At 48.4% G+C, this 20,370-nt stretch overlaps 1 protein-coding gene across 1 annotated transcript in view; it reads right to left on the reverse strand.

Moving 5' to 3' along the window:
• The window catches only part of LOC103124393 (sodium-dependent phosphate transport protein 2B), a 40,782-nt gene extending 30,601 nt beyond the window's left edge, over positions 1-10,181 (reverse strand). Inside the window, 1 exon segment of the mRNA XM_007535115.3 lies at positions 10,138-10,181. The gene's annotated coding sequence lies outside the window, so the exon portion shown is untranslated.
• Between the last annotated feature and the right edge of the window lie 10,189 nt (positions 10,182-20,370).

Consider the following 20,370-nt stretch of genomic DNA (forward strand, 5'->3'; position numbering starts at 1 on the left):
GTGGCAGCAGCCTGCTGGACTGGTTTGGGGCCCCCCTGGCTCTCCTGGGCTTGCTTTCCTAACACACAGCTAGCATTGTGTGGGCTCTCCCACTTTATTGTTCCCTGCTTTTTCAAATGACTCCTCATACTGGCAGGATATGGGGACACCGTCCCCTCCCCTGTAGCACCCCATTTTTGTCAGGGCAGCTTACCCACCGATAGACCCTGCCTCCGCCTTTCTGTGGCCCCCACCTCCCCAGGCTCACCCCTGCCCTTCTTTCTCCTCTGCCTGGTCTCTCCTGGCCTCAGTCTCAACCCTTCTCTGAGCACCTCGCATGCACCACCCAAATGCCTCATCCAGCTCACCACCAAACATCAGTCCTCAATTTTTTTTTTTTTATTTCTTAGGAGAGACATTGAGAGGAAGGGGAAAGCGAGAGGAAGAGAGAAAGAGTAGAAGAGAAAACACAAGTAGAAACTGAACTGGAATTGGCGTATTGCACCAAAGTAAAAGACTCTGGGGCGGGTGGGTGGGGAGAATACAGGTCCAAGAAGGATGACAGAGGACCTAGAGGGGGTTGTATTGTTATATGGAAAACTGGGAAATGTTACGCATGTACAAACTATTGTATTTACTGTCGAATGTAAAACATTAATTCCCCAATAAAGAAATTAAAAAAAAAAAAAAAAGGAAGAGAGAAAAAGAGACACCTATAGACTGCTTCACTACTTGTGAAGCTTTCCCTGTGCAGGTGGGAACCAGAGTCTTGAACCAGGTCTTTACACATAGTAACATGAGCATTCCAGGTGAGCCACCATCCAGCCCTCTTGCATTAATTTCTTTATGTATATATACATTTCTTATTATCTTTATAGAGGGAAGAGGGAGATACAGAGGGAGACAGAGACATCTGCAGACCTGCTTCACCATTTGTGAAGCTTTCCCCTGCAGGTGGAGACTGGGGGCTTGAACTCGGGTCATTGTGCACTGTAACATGTGTGGCGCCACTGGATCTCATCTCTCACCAGTTTCTACTGACAGCAGCCACCAGTGAGTGCTGTGCACAACACACCATCGCTGCCCTCAGTCTTTCGGCAAGAAAGGGGTCATGATCCACCCCAGCAACCAGTGGGACAGCCCCAGCCCACTTAGGAACACAGCTCTGCCAGCCAGTGAGGTAGGGGGGCCCCTGCTCCCCAATATCTTTGGTCACAGTGACCTGTCTTCCTGGAGCCTCACCCACATCTCAGGGGAAATGTCAGATGAAGTGATAGCCACAGGGAGCTGGTTGTTTCTTGGCCTTCCGCTCTTGACATTTGGGGACAGATCATGCTTGATGAGGGGTGGGGGAGGGGCTGTCCTGTGAACTTGAGAACAGCACCTCTGGGGCCACTGGAATAGCTTGGATAGTGCGCTGCTTTGCCATGTGCGTGATGCAGGTTCGACCTCCCCACATACACAGTGAAGGAAGCTTCAGTGCTGTTGCCCCTCCCCCCTTTCTGAAAAGGTCAGCTCAGAGCAGTGAAACCTTGGTAACAATACCAGAGGCCAGGAATGTCTCTTCACCCTTATTTGGCCAATGAAAAATGTCTCCAGCCACTGTGTGCTGTCCTCAGGGTACTGAGAACCGCTAAGGTGTAGCAACTGGGCTTTTATTTATTTTACATTTAAAAAAATTATCTTTATTTATTTATTAGAGACAGCCAAAAATCAAGAGGAAAGCAGGTGATAGACAGGGAGAGAAAAAGAGAGACACCTGCAGCCCTGCTTCACCACTTGCAGTCTTCCCCCTGCAGGTGGGGACCAGAGTCTCTTGCACTTTGTAACATGTGCACCCAACCAGATGCACCAACACCTGGCCCCACAACCAGGCTTTAAATTCCACCTGCCTGAGTTCAAGTCTCAGCTCCGCCTCTTTACTGTGTGACTCTGGGCTAGTCCCTCGGCCTCTGTTTCCTTCTACGTCAAGTGAAGGTAATCATAACCACCAAGGGTTATTGCATGGGTTGCATGTGTTCTATTAAAATTTTTCTCTGAACAGTCCCCGACATACTGTTAGTCTTATACGATTATCAGCTCTCATACAGAAACAAGCCTGGGCATATTGACATGCTTAAAGAGCTAGAAAAGGGGAGCCGGGCGGTAGCACAGTGGGTTAAGTGCACGTGGCGCAAAGTGCAAGGACTGGTGGAAGGATCCCGGTTCGAGCCCCCAGCTCCCCACCTGCAGGGGAGTCGCTTCACAAGTGGTGAAGCAGGTCTGCAGGGGTCTACCATTCTCTCCTCCTCCCTGTCTTCCCCTCCTCTCTCGGTTTCTCTCTGTCCTACCCAACAATGATTACATCAATAACTACAATAAAAACAAGGGCAACAAAAGGAAATAAATAAATTTTAAAAAGGCACAATTAAAAAAAAAATCTTGATTCACTCTAGAATTGTTCTCCTGTTTCTTCCCACCACACCCTTAAATTTTAGAGGCTGGGAGCCCTCTGGAGGCTGCCCTTCCCCCAGAGTCCAGCAGAAACTCGCTATCTGTTGAGCACAGGGCTTGTGTTGAAAGTCAGGAAGCAGGTTGGTGATGTCTCTCATCATCATATATATGCAAGTTGGATTGACCAAGACCACTGCCAAATGGAGCAACAGCATGCAGAGTGCAGCCGCCCTGGGAAGCTCCCATCCACGCAAAGTACAAGGGCCATTACTGGCATGTCGCTTAGATTATGCTTTTAGCTTCTGGGAGAATCATGACTATTGGCCTCTTGCTTCAATTGTGCCTTTTTTTTAAAGATTTTTTTTTAACTTTTTTTTGCCTCCAGTGTTATCACTAGGACTCAGTGCCAGCACTATGAATCCACTGCTCCTGGAGGTCATTTTTTCTTTCTTTCTTTCTTTTTAATATGCTTTTTTTTTGTGCCTCCAGGGTTATTGCTGGGGCTCAATGTCTGCACCACAAATCCACTGCTCCTGGTAATGTGGAAAACTGAGAAATGTTATGGATGTACAAACTATTATATTTACTGTTGAATGTAAACCATTAATCCCAATAAAGAAATTTTAAAAATCCACTGCTCCTGGAAGCTATTTTTTCCCTTTTGTTGCCCTAGTTTTATCGTTGTTGTGGTTATTATTATTGTTATTGATGTCATTGGTGTTGGATAGGACAGAGAGAAATGGAGAGGAGAGGGGAAGACAGAGAGAGGGAGAGAAAGATAGACACCTGCAGACCTGCTTCAATGCCTGTGAAGCGACTCCCCTGCAGGTGGGGAGCCAGGGCTCGAACCGGGATCCTTACATGGTCCTTGCACTTTTCGCCATGTGCACTTAACCTGCTGCATTACCTCCTGATCCTCCGGAGGTCATTTTTTCCATTTTATTGGATAGGACACAGAGAAATTGAGAGGGGAGAGATGAAGAGGGAGAGAGACAGAGAGACACCTGCAGATCTACTTCACCGCTTGTGATGCTTTTCCTCTGCAGGTGGGGACCAGAAACTTAAACCCGGGCCCTTACCAACTGTAATGTGTTCACTTAACCAAATGTGCCACTGCCTAGCCCCTAAGATTTGTTTTATTTCTGGAATATGAAAGAGAGTTTCCAATGAGGCAGAGAGAAGGAGAGACAGAGCAGTGAGCTGGAGTACCATTTCAGTACTTGTGGTGCTCTGACTCAGAGACTTCAGGCTCAGAGGTCTACCAGATGTCTCTACCAGATGAGTCATTTTTTCCAGCTGCAAGTGTGTGTGTGTGTGTGTGTGTGTGTGTGTGTGATGGTTTATTTATTAATAAAAAGGATATACAGGAAGAGAGAGAGAGAGGGAGGGAGGGAGGGAGAGGGAGGGAGGGGAGGAGAGAGAGAGGGAGAGGAAGAGGGAGGAGAGACCAACCAGACCACTGCCCAGCTCTGGCTTATGGTGGTGCTGGGGATTGAACTTGGAACCTCAGAGCCTCAGGCACGAGTCTTTTGCAGAACCAGTATGCTGTCTCCCCAGCCCTGCAACTGTGCTTTTTGATGACTGAACTTCCTTGATTATCTGAATTCTTTTCCTTTGAGGCCAAGAGATAGGTCAAGTGGCAGAGCACATGGCTTGCTACACATGAGACCCTGGCTTTGGGCCCTGGCACCACATGGAAGCACAAGGGACAGTACAAGGGGAGCTCCATGGATGGTAGACCAGTACTTACTATCTCTCTCCTCTCTCTGTCTCCATCTCTTAAAGAGATTATAAAATCAAAAATTAGGCAGAGGTCCTGGATTACTTGTCCAGAAATCATTTAAAAAATCACAGCCTTGGCATAGTGGCATAGTGGCATAGTGGCATAGTGGTTTTGCACATGACTTTTTCATGCTTGAGGTTCTGAGGTCCCAAGTTCAATCCCCAGCACCAGCACAAGCCAGAGCGAAGGGGTACTCTGGCCTTTCTTTTCTTTCTTTCTTCCCTCCTTCCTTCCTTCCTTCCTTCCTTTCTTTTTCTTTCACTTTCCTTTCTTTCTCTCACTCTTTCCTTTCTTTCTCTTGCTTTTTCTTTCCTTCCTCTCTCTCTCTCTCTCTTTCTCTCTTATTTTCTTTCTATAGTTTTCTAATTCAAAAGATAAAATTTAACAAAATCACTGCCCAGGAGGTTTCATAGTGGGTAGAACATTAAACCTATAAGCATGTGGTCTTGAGTTCAGTTATTAATATTGCATGTGCCAGAGTGATGTTCTCACTAACCCATTAGTTATTAAATAAAATCTCTCTCTCTTTCTCTCTCTCCCCACCCACTCTCTCTCATTTAAGAGTAATGTTTCAAAGAGTGAAGACATAGTTTGTAGAGTGGAGAGAAGCCAACCTTGGGGCTTGGCACACCTGCTTTAGCGCACATGTTACAATGTGCAAGGACCTGGGTTCAAGCCACCAGTCTCCACTTGTAGGGGAGAGAGCTTCTTGAACTTGTAATAGTGCTGCAGGTATCTCTCTGCCCCCCCCCCATGAACTTTAATTTGATAGGACAGAGAGGAATTGGGAGGGAAGGGAAACAGAGAGGGAGCGAGTCACCTACAGCACTGTTTCACCATTTGTAAAATCCCCCCCCACCCGCAGGTAGGGCTGGGGCTTGAACCCAGGTCCTTGTGCATTTAATAAAGGTGTGCCACCACCTGGTCCCTGTCTTTCTTACTCTCTGCCCCCATCTTGATTTCTCTCTGTCACTACTCAGTAAATAAGTAAATAAACAAAATACTTAAAAAGAGAGAGAAGCAGATCTTTGTGCCGCAATGCTCCAGTCATTTCTAATAGCAAAAGCCATGGAGTATGCCAAGCCCATCAGCAATGAGCAGTGCTGAGAGGATTAGGATGTGATGGCAGGGGTCTGGCAGGCTAAATGGCCTGGAATGCTGAGCTGTGTGCAGGGCCTGGCACGGCTCCCTTACCCTCCAACTCCACATTACCAAGGGCAAAGACGCATTTCCACTGAATGTCTCTCCACTCCTTCTTAGAAGGCTCCAGAGTCCAAGTCCATTTCCTCTTTCCTATCACTTCCATGATGAAGCAATGAAGCACCCTTGCCCCACTCAGTGCTTCCTTTCCTGGTACCTTCACCTGCTCAACCACCATTTATGGGGTGCTCACTATGCTGGACATCTGCTGAGAAGCAAAGGGGGTGAAGGGCCCCCACACTTAGGCATTGCCCTCTCAAGTAGCAGGTAGGCAAGAGGGCAGTCTGCCCCCACCCTGTGATTCTAGAAAGATCAGGCACTCGCCTCGGGCCTCCTGCACCACCACAGCTCAGCACCTTTGCAGCTCCCTGTGTGTGACTTTGAACCTTGCCAAGTCTCAGGCTCATCATCCAAAACACGGGTCAACCCACCTCCCTGGTGCTGTGTGAGGAAGTGGGAGACAGTGGAGGTGAGGTCTTGAGTGCTGAGCCCTGCTGACGCTGGGAGGTGAGCAGGAACATGAGCCTAAATGTCTCAATTTCCAGCCCAGGACTCAGCACAGCACTCTGAGTGCACCGAGAACAGGGGCAACGAGAACAGGAGCTAATTAATGTCTGCTGGGAGGAAGGCGTGTCCTAAGTGACCTGTGACCTCTAAAAGGAAGGAGAAACAAAGTAACCAAGAGATAGAAAATGGTGTGACTTCCTAGGGTCTAAAGCCGGACAAATGGCTCAAACCCTGGGGGTCTGTTCAGAGAATCACTACAAAGTTCTGGGATCGAGGGGGGCCTCCTCAGACCCCCCCACACACCCCAGAGCAACAGATATCAAGGAAAGAGCTGACCTCCACGCTCCATGGGGGCCCTGGAGGTTGTGGCGAGTTACCTGGATATGTTCCTCCCTCTGGTGAGGACCCCCTTGTCCCTCATTCCTCAGGTGGTTCAAATCTTCAGTGACAGGCTCTAGGGCACTCCCCCCACCTCCCAAAGGCTGTGGGACTTCTGAAATCCCAGCCTGACACAGAGCTCAGCAGTCTGAGCTAAGAGGAGAATGAAGTCTCAGGCTTCTGCATCTGAGGCCACTGCCGAGCACAGATAGGGGTCTTTCTCGAAGCTGCCTCTCTAGAAAGGGGCTCTGGGCAGCACCTGGGTGCTTGGAGCTTTTGGGACCTTCCTGCCCTCTCCCACCTCCCATACACTGACCCAGTTCCCTACCTGCCCCCCAGGCCAGGCTCCAGGACACATGCTCCCTGCCAGAAGCAGCAAAGAAGGAAGGGGGGGTCACCTAGTGGGCAGTTGTGCCCAGGAAGATGCTTTAAATGCCCAGCAAGGGGGGAAATCAGAGGACAGATGAGGCCTCCAGGTGTATGTGGGGGTCCCATCTATGTCTCCCTCCTCCTCTCCAGCCTCCCTTTCAGCAAGCTGCTGGGCTAAAAACCCTTCCGACTCAGCTTCCTGCATCCACCTGTGTGCCTATGCCCAGAGGACGTCTGTCTGTCTGTCTGTCTGTCTGTCTGTCTGTCTGTCTGTCTTTCTGGGCTCCTCAGGGCCTGGAGGCTGGGAATGTAGGGCAGCTGGCAAGTCTCCAGCCCCCACGGTCATTGTTCAGTCCCTAATCTGGGCTGAGGCCAAGGCCATGAGGGTTCACGGCCATCAGGCAGGGGCCTTCACCAGCACACATCTACACAGGACAGCACCAGCTCCACAGCTCCAGTCAAAGCTTCATGAATGAAGCCCACAGCTAGCACTGGTCTCAGCCTGCACCCCACCTAGCTCCCTTCATTCCTCCTCCAGTCTGTGTACCTAAATCATTCCCCCTTCCACAGAAAAGAAACTGAGGCAGAAAGCGATGAACCAACTTCTGCAAGGCACATGAACACCACACCTCCAGAGACCATCAGGCTGTCTGGCTTCAGTGTTCTCAATGTGCTGGGGAAATGTTTTCTTCTACTTTAAAGTGAGCCAGACTTCAACAATTCCCAGAGGATGACGACTTCTTGTCCTCACCCTCCAAAGGTGAAATGTCCCCGAAGGTCAAGGTAATGGTGGGAGAGAGGTGAGGATCCCAACAGAAAAAGCAGTTGGCCCTAGTTTTACCCTGTTTCAGGACTTCCCTTAGACTTAAGAGATGCACTAACAGGATTTCATAACCTGTTTATCCTTGAAGCCAAACCCAAGCACCAAGGCATAGCCTCCTTGGGCTATGCTTTCCATCTGCAGCTATTACTCAAAAATAAATCTTGCATTTCACTTGCTAGTTTATCAATTCTTCTTTTGCCTTGCTTTTGGGGGCTGGATATGTTCACTGAGGATGGGAGGGTTCACTGAGGAACATAAACATCTAAAGTCTATTATCTGCCCCCCCTCCCCATTTTTTTTTTACCAGAGCACTGCTCAGCTCTGGCTTATGGTGGTGCAGGGGACTGAACCTGGGACTTTGGAGCCTCAGGCATGAGAGTTTCTTTGCATGACCATTGTGCTATCTACCCCTGCCCTTCGCCCCCCTTTTTTTTTTTTAAATTAACCTTTTTAATAACAATTTTTCACTGTTTTTAACCTTTGTTTATTTATTTATTTTTGATAGAGACAGAGAGATTGAGAGGGGAGCAGTAGATTAAGAGGAAGAGAGACTGAGAGATAACTGTAACATTGTTTCACCACTTATGAAGCTTCCCCTGTACAGATGGGGACCAGGGGTTTGAACCTATGACCTTTCCACTGTAATGTGAGTGCTTAGCCAGGTGTTCCACCACCTGCCCCCCTCCTCTTTTTTTCATATATAAAGATAAACAGAATTAGAGAGGGAAGAGTGAGATAAAGACAGAAGGAGAAAGAGAGACACCTGCAGACCTGCTTCAGCTCTCATGAGGCTTCCCCTTGTAGGTGGAGACTGGAGGCTTGAACCTGGATCCTTATGCATGGTAACACGTGCACTCATGCAGGTGTGCCACTGACTGGCCCCCTCAAATCTATCTTTTTTTTTTTTTCATTTTCCTGTGGCTTTTTTGTGTACTCTCTAGCATTTTAGTTTTCTGGACCATCCTAGTTTCTGTGGGAGTGGAGAAGGGCCTGGGGAGAAGAAGGCAGATTGGAGACTGGCTGAAAATAGTATCAGAACTTTATTCCCAGTCACTGATCTCTGAGCAGCTGTTGTCTTTGTTGAGCTGAATTCAAATTATTTTCTCTGTCAACTTTGGACCTGACATCAGGAAGCCACAGGTCCCACTATCTCTCTCTCTCTATCTCCCTCCTACCACATTTGGGACTTGTTGCAGTGAGCTACTGGAGGGATCTGGGGGTGGGTTTGGGAGGGAATCCCGTTGCTGACATCCAGACCTCTTCCAGAGCATGTCCTCTGCCACTAGTTTCTGCCCGTCAGCTGGCACAGGCTAAGGGGTTCATATGTTCCTACCAATCAGAAACAGACAAGCACAGATCCCTCAGACAAGCATGGCTTTCTCTGGATACCAGACACAGAATAGGTTTAAACACTGCAAAGGAGAGAGGGAGGGAGATGGAGAGAAGGGAGAAGAGAAAGAAAGAAGAAGAAGAAGAGGAGGAGGAGGAGAAGAAGGAGATAGGAGCCCAACTGGCAGAGACAGGGAAGAAATCTCTTGCTGAGCAGAGACAAGGAGGGAGAGGGAAAGGGGCTTCTTCATGAACTCTGAGCTGCTTCCAGGAAGCCAACCCATTGAAGAAAGTTGCCTCCTCTCTAAGAAAAGATTATTTTGTTAGTTTGTTTTCAGGACATTTTTCCCCTTTCTTTCTACTTAATAGGACAGAGAGAAACTGAGAGGGAAGGGGTGATAGAGAGGGAGAGAGACAGAGAGACACCTGTAGACCTGCTTCACTGCTTAAAAAGCTTCCCTCCCACAGGTGGGGAATGGGATGGGAGGGAGCATTGAACCAGGGTCCTCAAGCATGATAATGTATGTGCTTAACCGGGTATGCCACCACCCAGCCAGGAAAGCTTGCTAACAGCCTTGTCTGGGCGCCTGCTGCCATCTGCCTGGGAATCTGCAGACTGAGTTAACTCCATACCATGTCCCCTAACCCCACACATACCCCTTTCTGCCTTGATCTCCCCCAGTTCAGCCACCTGTAGGCACAGCTTATAAGCTATTCCCCCAGCCTGTCTTGTCTTGTACCCTATGGCTCAGAAAACACAAGGAAAGCCTGGCCACTGATCTCCCCAGACAAGTTGAAGGACAGGCTGGTGGCCTCTGCCCTAAGTGACAACAAAGTAGGACTGTGTGTCTCAGCCACCTTAGATAAGGACTTTGCAAACAGGAACAGGAGCAGGAGCACATGGAGGCCACTCTGGGGTGGGCGGGGGTGGAAGGCATCCCATCTTCAGGCAGCAGGAAAGATGGAGATAGCACAGTTATTCCCTTTCTTGGAAAGAGGGAGGTTGAAACTGAGTCCCTCCTGGGACTCAGAGACCTGCCTTGGGGTCACACAGCTAGTTAGAGACCAAAAAAAAAGCAGCCCAGTCACTCTATTGTCGCCTGGAGCCATGCTGTTCTTCCTCCACAAGCCTCAGAGAACACTTTCAGAGACTCCAAGAACTTAGCCCAGGAAGCAGGGATGGGAAAAAGAAAGCCCAGCTGGAACCCAAGGGGTGTGGGTTTATTAAGTCTTCTCTTCTGCAGCCCAGAGTTTTGCAGCCAAGGGGGGTTATCTAGAAGGACTGAGTGAAGGAGAAGCAGATGGAAGGTCGAGCCAGCGCTGCCGAGGTACTCACCTGAGCGCCCGGTGCAGGTACTAGCTCGGAGGAGGCGCCCAGGTGGAACCCTGCGACCCGAGTATTTATAGCCCAGGTGTTGCGCAAAGAGGCTGGCGGCGGCGCTGTCATCACGCCCCTCGCACATTCCAGGACCGCCTGCCGCCGCCCGGGCACTGCCTACCTGCAGGTTTAACCAGCCCATCGCGACCTCGCCCGCTGCAGCCAGGAAGGAGACAGGCTGCCGGGCCACTGCCGCATGGGGGAACCTCTGCGGGGGTCCCCCCTTGCGCTCCAGCTAGCTGGGGGCTGGGGCTAGTGCGCCCTCCCCGCACCCCAAGTCCCGCCCAGCTGGGGCTAGCAGGGCTCCCTGTCCCCTGCTTTCCCCTCCCCTGGATGAGCGCCACTGAGGCTGAAGAGGTCCCAGATGGTGGAGACATTGATAAAAGCCAATTGGTTTCTCAGGGACAAATCCTGCCCAAACAAAGCCAAGATTGTTCCTCTTAAATGAGGGGATCTTGGTCCTGGGAGGCTGGGCTCACTCTTCCTTGGCTGCTAGAGCTCAGGCTGGGATGGGGCAAGGTTGATCAGACAGGCTGGGGAGGCACCTGTCACCCACCCCAATGCCTGTTTGTCCTTTTATTATATTCATTCATTCATTCATTCATTCATTCATTCATTCATTCATTCATTCATTCTTATTCTTCTCCTTCTCCTTCTCCTTCTCCTCCTTCTCCTTCTCCTTCTCCTTCTCCTTCTTCTTCTTCTTCTCTTTCTCTTCCTCCTCCTCCTCCTCCTCCTCCTCCTCCTCCTCCTCCTCCTCCTCCTCCTTAGCAGAGCCCACCTGTGTGTTCGCATCCTAGCTCAGGGAGAGCGAGCTCAGGACTTAGTAATCAGCACCCACTCTAACACCAGTTTCAGGTACTGAAAGCAGTTTGCTTTCCAGCTAGGGGGAAAGACTTAGCAAGCCCAACAGGGGATCACTCATGATTTGCTGACAGGGTCTGGAAGCTGGGTCTCACTACTCCACACCCAGGTCTCTTCCTTCTGCCCACAGTCCTGCTTTTATGGCTGATCAGTGAGGCTCATGGAATTGTCCCAGTTGCATCTTGGCTGGCTTCACCCCTGCACTGAAAGCTCCCTCCACCATCCATGGGAAAAAACAAAACAAAAACAAAAACAGTGGCTTCCAGGAAGCTTCCAGGAACCCCAGAGAGCTGGACTCCCTCCTCACTGTTCAAATGTTTGCACACAGGGACCCCCGGGGGGCCCACTGCATGACAGCAATGTCCTGTGCTCCTGTGTAAAAGTAGGCATAGCAGTTAAGCTGAAAAGCTATGATGCATCGCCAGCTTTATCGGCATGATGTGACTGAGCACTTGGTCTGTCACTCTGGGTCTCAGAGCCTGGGTAGTGGTCAGTGCCTGTCCTCCTGAGCGTCTGTCTGCTTTAACACTCACTCCCAACCCAGGGCCTTTGCTCCTATCATCTTCTCTGGCCAGAACATTCTCCCAGCTTCTCACACTAACACCCCATCCTTCTCACTCAGGTGCCCCCTGCCTGCAGCTACTGTTGCCCTATTTTGTTTCCTCCAGTGTCTGTGTCATGACTTTTTTTTTTCCCCCTGTTACCAATAGACCTCCAAAAGAGATGCTGTCTTTCTTTCTGGGTTGGAATATGTGGTCTAAATGGGTTTCTAAGTATTTTACCTAAACATTTTCAGCCATGAGGATTTTAAAATTAGATTACATATAAAAAAAACATGAATTCTGATCACATTTCATTGCTTTTTTTTTTCTCTTTCATTCTTTTTTTTTTTTTTTAAACCAGAGTAATCTCTGGCTTATGGTGGTGCTGGGGTTTGTATCTGGGATTTCAGAGCCTTAAGCATGAAAGTTTTTTGCAAAATCATTACACTATCCACTATCTCCCTATCCCTGATCACTATATATATATATATGTATATATATATTAAGATTTATTTTTATGAGAGAGACCAAAGTACTGTTCAGCTCTGGTTTATGGTGGTGTCAGGAATCTTTTGGGGCTGGGGAGACAGCATAATAGTTATACAAAAAGACTTTCATGCCCTGAGGCTTTGCAGCTCCAGGTTCAATCCCCAGCACCACCATAAGCCAGAGATGAGCAGTACTCTTCTCTCTCTCTCTCTCTCAACTTTCCCTTTGAATCTCTCACATTAAAATAAATAAAATAGTTTTTAAAGTTTTTTTGCCACTAGGGTAAGATAGAAACAGGCTGGGGGGGGGCAGGTGGTGGCGCACCTGGTTGAGCACACAAGATACAGTGCCCAAGGACCCTGGTTCAAGCCCCTGGTCCCCACCTGCAAGAGGAAAGCTTCATGAGTGGTGAAGAAGTACTGCAGGTGTCTCTCTATCTTTCTCTCTCTCCCCTCTCCATTTCTGAATACCTCTATCTAATAAATAAATAAAGATAATAAAAATTAAAAGAAAGAAAGAAAGAAACAGGCTGGGGGTATGGATCGGCCTGCCAACACCCATGTCCAGTAGAGAAGCAATTACAGAAGCCAGACCTTCCACTTTCATAAAACAATTTTGGTTCATACTCCCAGAGGGGTAAATGTTAGGGGAAGATGACCATAGGAAAAAAAGGGGCAAATATATATGGCTATAGAAGTAATAGTCAACCTATATCTGTGACCTTGGGAGAAGTTTCCAAAGGAGGGAATGGGGACACAGAACTCTGGTGGTGGAAATGGTATGGAATTAAACCTGTTATCTTATAATTTTGTAAATCAAAAATTTTTAAGTATTTTTCATATGTCTAACCTATGATTTCTCCCTGGCCCCTGTTCACATTTTAAATTATATCAAGCCCCCTCTTATCCATATGGAATATGTCTGGGTGCTCCCATTGGGTGTCTGCAGGGGCAGAAACACCCCAAAGCTCACAAGTCCTGTTCTCTCTCAAACATGCACACCTAGAACAAAGCACCATGTTTATACATCAGGCACGGTGAAAAGCCAACAACAGCTAGTGAAAATAGAAGTATCATAACTAATCGGAACAAGAGGTCAATGAACGCGCTTTCTCTCTGAAAGCAGCTTGCCGTGAGTATGCAGTCCATTCTGACCCCAGCTAACCCCAGATATCTGACTCCTTGGTGAGAACAAACAAAAAGAGGGGCTGCTGTAGCCCATGATAATTAATATGAAATAATTAACAGTGGAAGAGTAAGTGTGAATTTCACGCTTGGGGGAACTCACAGCTCTGAACTGAAGTCCGCACGCCACCCTAGTGAGCTTGAATCTCCCTTTTGTTTTCAGCATCACCGCTGTCCACCTGGCCTGTTGGAGATGGCAGGGGAGACAGGGGTGTGAGCCCCAGCACCCTGCCCATGAGGAAAGGGCTCCCCTCAGGCCTCAGGCATCGTATAGCCCACTATGTGCAGTTACAAAAGCAAGATGAAAGTGGGGTCAGGAGGTAGCTCACCCAGTACAGTGTGTGCCTTACCAAGCACAAGGCCCTGGGTTCGAGTCCCAGCACTATATGGGAGCACCGAGGACAGCACTAAGGAAAGTCCCATGAAAAGTGGTGTAATGCCATGGTGTCTCTCATTAAAAAAAAATGTGGTGGGGTGCTGAGGGGATAGTCTAGTGGTTACACAAATAGCTTTCATGCCTGAAGCTCTAAAGTCTCAGGTTCAATCTCCAGCACCACCATAAGTCAGAGCTCTGCAATGCTCTGGAGAAAAACAGTAGTAGAATGGTTGTGTGAAAGACTTTCTAGTCTGAAACTCTGAGGTCTCAGCTTTGGGAAAAATATAACAAAACAAAACAAAAGAAACTCCATCAGTATATTGGATATATAAAAGATAGATTTTCATGTCTGAGGCTCTGAGGTCTTAGGTTCAATCCCCAGCTCTACCACAAGCCAGAGTACCTCTCCCCTCCCCATAATTAAAATAAATAAGTGTTTTTTAAAAAGGGGGAGAAAATTATGATTTGGGAGGTGGTTCAACAGCTAAAGCATTGGACTCTCAAGCATGAGGTCCCAGGCTCAACTTCCCCCACACTTTCTTTCCTTTTCCCATGTTAGTAAATAAGTGAATCTTTTTAAAACTGGAAAACTACAGGAGTTGGGGGGTAGTGCAGCGGGTTAAGCGCACGTGGCACCAAGTGCAAGGACCGGCTAAGGATCCCAGTTCAAGCCCCCCACTCCCCAGCTGCAGGGGGTCACTTCACAGGTGGTGAAGCAGGTCTGCAGGTGTCTGTCTTTCTCTCCCCCTCTCTGTCTTCCCTTCCTCTCTCCATTTCTCTCTGTCCTATCTAACAATGATGAAATGGATAACAATAATAATAACTACAACAACAAAAAACAACAACAAGGGCAACAAAAGGGAAAAATAAATAAATAAATATTTAAAAAATAAGCTGGAAAACTTGGTCCCTACAGTATACTCAGTGATCATGTGCTTGTATGAGGCCCTGAGTTCATTCTCCCCAACACCCCATTTTGTAAAAAGGTGAAAAGCTTTAGAACTCACTATGGATGGAACTGAAAAAACAGAATGTATGTAGTGTTTGAAAGATACACAGTGGTGGTGCACCAGACTTTCATGTCTTAGGTTAGAGGTTCAATCCCCAGTACCTCTATATTCTAGAAAAAAGCAGGACTCTGCTCTGTGTCTCCTTTTTCATGAAAATAATTTATCAGGGGTGGGGGGACATAACATATGTAGTGACAAGGCAGCAGTGTGACCACACACTTAAAATGGCCTCCCCAATCACAGTGGGTTAAAAGCACGTGGTACAAAGCGCAAGGACCGGCTTAAGGATCTTGGTTTGAGCCCCCAGCTGCAGGGGAGTCACTTCATAGGTGGTAAAGCAGGTCTACAGGTCTCTATCTTTCTCTCCCCCTCTCTGTCTTTCCCCACTCTCCATTTAGCTCTGTCCTATCTAACAACAACGACATCAATAACAACTACAACAACAATAAAAAACAAGGACAACAAAAGTGGAAAAAAAAAAAATATATATATTAAAAAAAAAGACCTCCCCCTACAGATGGCTTCTGGGTATAAGCAAAGGTCCTTTTCACTGTACAGGAAACTCAGGTCAAAACTACCATGGCCCTTTCCCCTTTGCTCCTTTTCAGACCATCCCGGTTGGCAGGGTTGGGGGGAGGCCCATTTCCCAGTTAAATCTACCCTTAATTATTTTCCTAATAAACGTTCTTTTTAAAAAGATTTTATTTATTTATGAGAAAGATAGGAGGAGAGAGAAAGAACCAGACATCACTGTAGCACATGTGCTGCCAGGGATCGAACTCGGGACCTCATACTTGAGGATCCAAAGCTTTATCACTGCACCACCTAATAAACATTCTTAACACACACATACAAACAAACCTCCCAACTACAGTAGATACCACAGCACAACTGTGTGACCAGTGTGGTGAGGGTGTGGGAGAAAGGACCCTTGTTTGCCATTGATGGAAATGTCAGTTGGGCCGGGAAATCATGGGCAACTATAAGAAGGATTCTCAAAACACTGGGATGTTGGAAAAGTCATGATGCATTTTTCTGTTTTTCTCTGCAGATGATCCAGCAATCCCACCTCTAGGCATCCAGTTTTTGTATTTGAAGAATAGAAAAATATTAATCCCAAAAGATAGGGCCAAACCCCTATTCACTGCAGCTGTCGTTATAGTAACCAAGATAAGGGAAACAAGCCAAGTGTCTGAAGATGGATAAGTGGATGAAGATGGTGTGGGCTATAGATACTATGGATCCTTATTTCATTATTTAAAATAATTACACACACACACACACACGCACACGCACACGCACACACACGTGCGTGAAACCTTGCTATTTGCAGCAGCACGAGCAGAACTGGAGGGAGGTCATGTTAAGTGAAATCTCTTCTTCTTCTAGCGTTTGCCCTTCTTCCATAGCCAGTCAACAGCGTCAGGTTGAGCCTGATGTAAAGTTTTGAGACCTCCTTTGAATCTGGAGAGGTGGCAGTCATTGACTATGTGGGTCATAGTCTGTCTGTAGCCGCAGGGGCAATTCAGGTCGTCTCTGGCTCCCCAGCGATGGAACATAGCGGCGCACCGGCCATGGCCTGTTCGATAGCAATTGAGGAGGGCCCAATCATAACGTGCTAGGTCAAAACCGGGTTGACGCTTGCAGGGGTCTTTGATGAGGTGTTTGTTCTTTACCTCAGCTGACTGCCAGCTCTGTTTCCAAGAGACTGGAACAGAGAAGTTCAGTGTAGGTGTAGGGGACCAGATTGGGTGATGAGACGTCAAGCGTTGGACAGGGTGGGCGAAGATATCCGCGTATATTGGCAGGTCCGGTCAAGCGTAGACGTGGGAAATGAACTTAGATGATGCCGCATCCCGACGAATATCTGGCAGGGCGATGTTGCTAAGAACTGGCAGCCATGGAACTGGGGTGGAACGGATGGTTCCAGATATGATCCTCATGGAGGAATATAATTTGGAATCGACCAAGTGGACATGGGGGCTACGGAACCATACTGGGGCACAGTATTCTGCAGTGGAATAGCATAATGCCAGAGATGATGAGTGAAATAAGTCAGAAGGAAGAAGACTGATGCCGCATATGTCATATGTGGGATATAGAGACACAAAAGAGACACACAGACAAGACCAAACAAACTCTTCCGTTATATTTTCAGTTTTATTTATGTATTAACATGAGAGCGAACCAAAGCTTCGTTCTGGCCCAAGTGATGCCAGAGATCAAACGAGGACCTTATGCTTTTCTATCCAATACTCTAGTCACTTCCCTACATTTCAGGCTGCAAGCCCTTTGGTTCTGACAAAGTGCTGAGGTTTCCAGAGCAAGGGGGATCCCCAGGGTGGACGGGTGCAGTGGACTATGGTGGAGGGTGGGATGTGGTTTGGTGATAAATATTTGAAGAGGTGTTGAAACTTTATTCTTAGTGTTTAAAGAGTTGTAAACCAGTGCAACTGCAATAAACAAATAAATATAAATACTTTTCACTCAGTTTTAGCTTCTAGACAGCCTAATAGCCCTTTCCAAAATCATTTGTATTTAAATGTTCCTAAACAGGTGTGGGGCCAAACTATTGGAAATGGTTTGAATGAATATACAGCGACTTCATGTGTCACAGACTCTTCCATGTTATTGATGTCGTCGTTGTTAGGTGGGAAAGAGAGAAATGGAGAGAGGAGGGGAAGACAGAGAGGAGGAGAGAAAGACGTCTGCAGACCTGCTTCACGGCCTGCGAAGCGACTCCCCTGCAGGTGGGGAGCCAAAGGCTTGAACCGGGATCCTTCCGCAGGAAGAACTAGCATCATATGTTACCGTTTCATAAATAGATAGCAATAGTCTGACGTCCATTCAACTGTGGGACTGTTATATCAGTGAAGAACACTGACTAAGTGCGGATACTCTGAGGTCATGATTTACTACTCTCTTGTTTGGATGTCTATAAGTTTACACAAACTCGGTTTGTAAACAAACAACAAAATTGATGTAAACTGTTCTTCAGCTACCCGCTTAGTTCTGATTCCCCACAGGATTGTCAAGTCCCCTGGCTCTAAGCCCCACATTCTTGCCTGCTATGGCGGGGGATGGTGGTGGTGGCATGGAGACCTGCCTCTCTTTTTTTTTTTTGTATTTATTTTATTTTATTATTTTTTTTTCCTCCTCCAGGGTTATTGCTGGGCTCGGTGCCTGCACCATGAATCCACCGCTCCTGGAGGCCATTTTTCCCCCCTTTTGTTGCCCTTGTTGTAGCTTCATTGTGGTTATTATTATTGCCCTTGTTGACGCAATTCGTTGTTGGATAGGACAGAGAGAAATGGAGATAGGAGGGGAAGACAGAGAAGGGGAGAGAAAGATAGACACCTGCAGACCTGCTTCACTGCCTGTGAAGCAACTCCCCTGCAGGTGGGGAGCCGGGGCTCGAACCGGGATCCTTACGCCGGTCCCTGCGCTTTGCGCCACATGCGCTTAACCCACTGCGCCACCGCCCGACCCCAGACCTGCCTTTCTAAACTTAGGGGTGATGACCATTCAGGAAGATGGCATGAGGAGAGGCCTTGGTGCCTGTACAAAGTCACACAAATGTGACAGCTGGGCAGTGTGACATGCTGTGCCCACACAGAGTCACATTGTCTGCTAACTTACAAGACAGATTGTGCCTCCCACCCTATAACTTCCTCAAGGCACTTGTACGGAGCATGCCTGTATGCCTATGTATATGTAAGTGTGTGTGTATGTATATATTTGTACCGAGGCAATGCTCCACTCTGGCATGTGGCGGTGCCTGGGACGGAGCCTAGGACCGAAGGCAGGAAAGTCAGTAGCACTATGACTGGTGCTGTCTCCCAGGTGAAGAGTATATTTAAAGTGGCAAGAGGTTTATCCCTTTGGGTATCTACTCAAATGCAAAGGACAGTCTATTTTTTAATTTTTTATTATTTTTTAATGTTTATTTATTTATTCATTCCCTTTTGTTGCCCTTGTTGTTGTAGTTATTATTATTGTTACTGATGTTGTCATTGTTAGATAGGACAGAGAGAAATGGAGAGAGGAGGGAAAGACAGAGATGGGGGAGAGAAAGATAGACACCTGCAGACCTGCTTCACTGCTTGTGAAGCAGCTCCCCTGTAGGTGGGGAGCTGGGGGCTCGAACTGGGATCCCTACGCCGGTCCTTGCATTTGCACCACCTGCGTTTAACTCACTGCACTACCGCCCGACTCCCAGGACAGTCTAGCAAGAACAGCACCCATGTGGACTCTGGGAGGCCTGGTCCTGTTCCAGCACACCGTTGCCTTTCCTCTTCCCTGAGGGATGTCCCCAGCAGCCACGCCACCCCAACCCTCAGGCTGGGCTCCCCAGGCTCCTTGCCCAATACTTGGTGTCCACTCAAGGTACCTCTTTCTGAAAATACCCACTTCCTGGAAACCTAGCCCTGAGACACCTGGCACGCCCAGCCGTCGCTGACTTCCCTGTCACCTCCCCATGTCCTTGTGTGGGGGGTGGGTGGGGGGTGCGTACACTATGGGGGCAAAAGGAGCCCTCTTGTCTGAGCAGCGCTGAGGCTTAAGGTGAAGCACACAGCTGGGGAGCAGCAGAGCAGGGAGGCCGTTGCTCTGCCTCCCCTGCCTCAGGGCAGCTCCAGGCAGAGACACATGAGATGGTAGGTGAATGTGTGCTCTGCAGAGTGTCCCTGGGGACTCAGCTCCAAGTCCTGCAAAGAGGATGTACACACAGGCTGGGCTCTGGAGCCCCCAGATAGGTGGGGTAGCATGTAAACTGATCGTAAGAAAAAAAAATGATAAAATAATAATTATATAATAATTATATATATATAAACCAAATGGACAAAACAGGAGGAAGGTCCATGGAGAGGCAGAGGGTTTGCACGCGTAGTGTTCTCAGTTTGATCCCCAGACATCTCGTGCTAGAGGGATATCCTGGTTCTCTCTCTCTAGCTAATAAACACATCTCTCTCTCTCTCTCTCTCTCTCTCTCTCTCCATATATATATATATATCAATGAACAAAGCTAGGAAGACAGAATAATGGTTCTGCAATAAACTTTCATGCCTGAGGCTCTGAGGTCCCAGGTTTAATCCCCAGCACCACCATAAATCAGAGCTGAGCAAGCTCAGGTCAAAAGAACTTTTAAAAAATGCAAATGAGCAGACCAAACAGAGGGGGCCAGGCACCGCCACTTCCGTGCCACCTCCTGCAAACACCCTCAGGTGCCTGCCCTGTGTCCTGAGGTATCTCCATCACAACCCTGGCTCGAACCCAGGTTCCCACTTCTTCCCTAGTCAGGCTCCTGATGTGTCCAAGGCAGCTTCTCCATAAGGACAGTGGCTCCAGAGAGCAGAGGAGGTGATGTCCCCAGAGAGGAGAGTGCCTGCAGCCCAGCTCATACCCCTCCTCCTCGGGCCCTGCACTCCCAGTCACCAGGCCTGGGAGAGCCAGGGTGCCCAGCTGGGGCAGCCCTGACCGGGCCCTGCTCATTAGCAGAAAAGCCAGCTGGTGTCTGGAGCAGGGGACAGGGGACAGGGACAGGGAGGCAGCTGGCAGGCAGCCTGGAGGCCAGCAGCCAAGTCCTGGGCCCACAGCCCGGGCACCCCACCCTCACACAGACCCAGCAGCCTGGTGCTGTCCTGGCCACAGCCACCACAAGAGGACGATCTGGGTGGCTCTTGTCCTAAAAGCCTGGAAACGAGCCCCAGAAGAACACCTGTACAAAC

The sequence above is a fragment of the Erinaceus europaeus genome, chromosome 3, assembly GCF_950295315.1.
Source record: "Erinaceus europaeus chromosome 3, mEriEur2.1, whole genome shotgun sequence".
In the NCBI taxonomy this organism is placed as follows: domain Eukaryota; kingdom Metazoa; phylum Chordata; class Mammalia; order Eulipotyphla; family Erinaceidae; genus Erinaceus; species Erinaceus europaeus.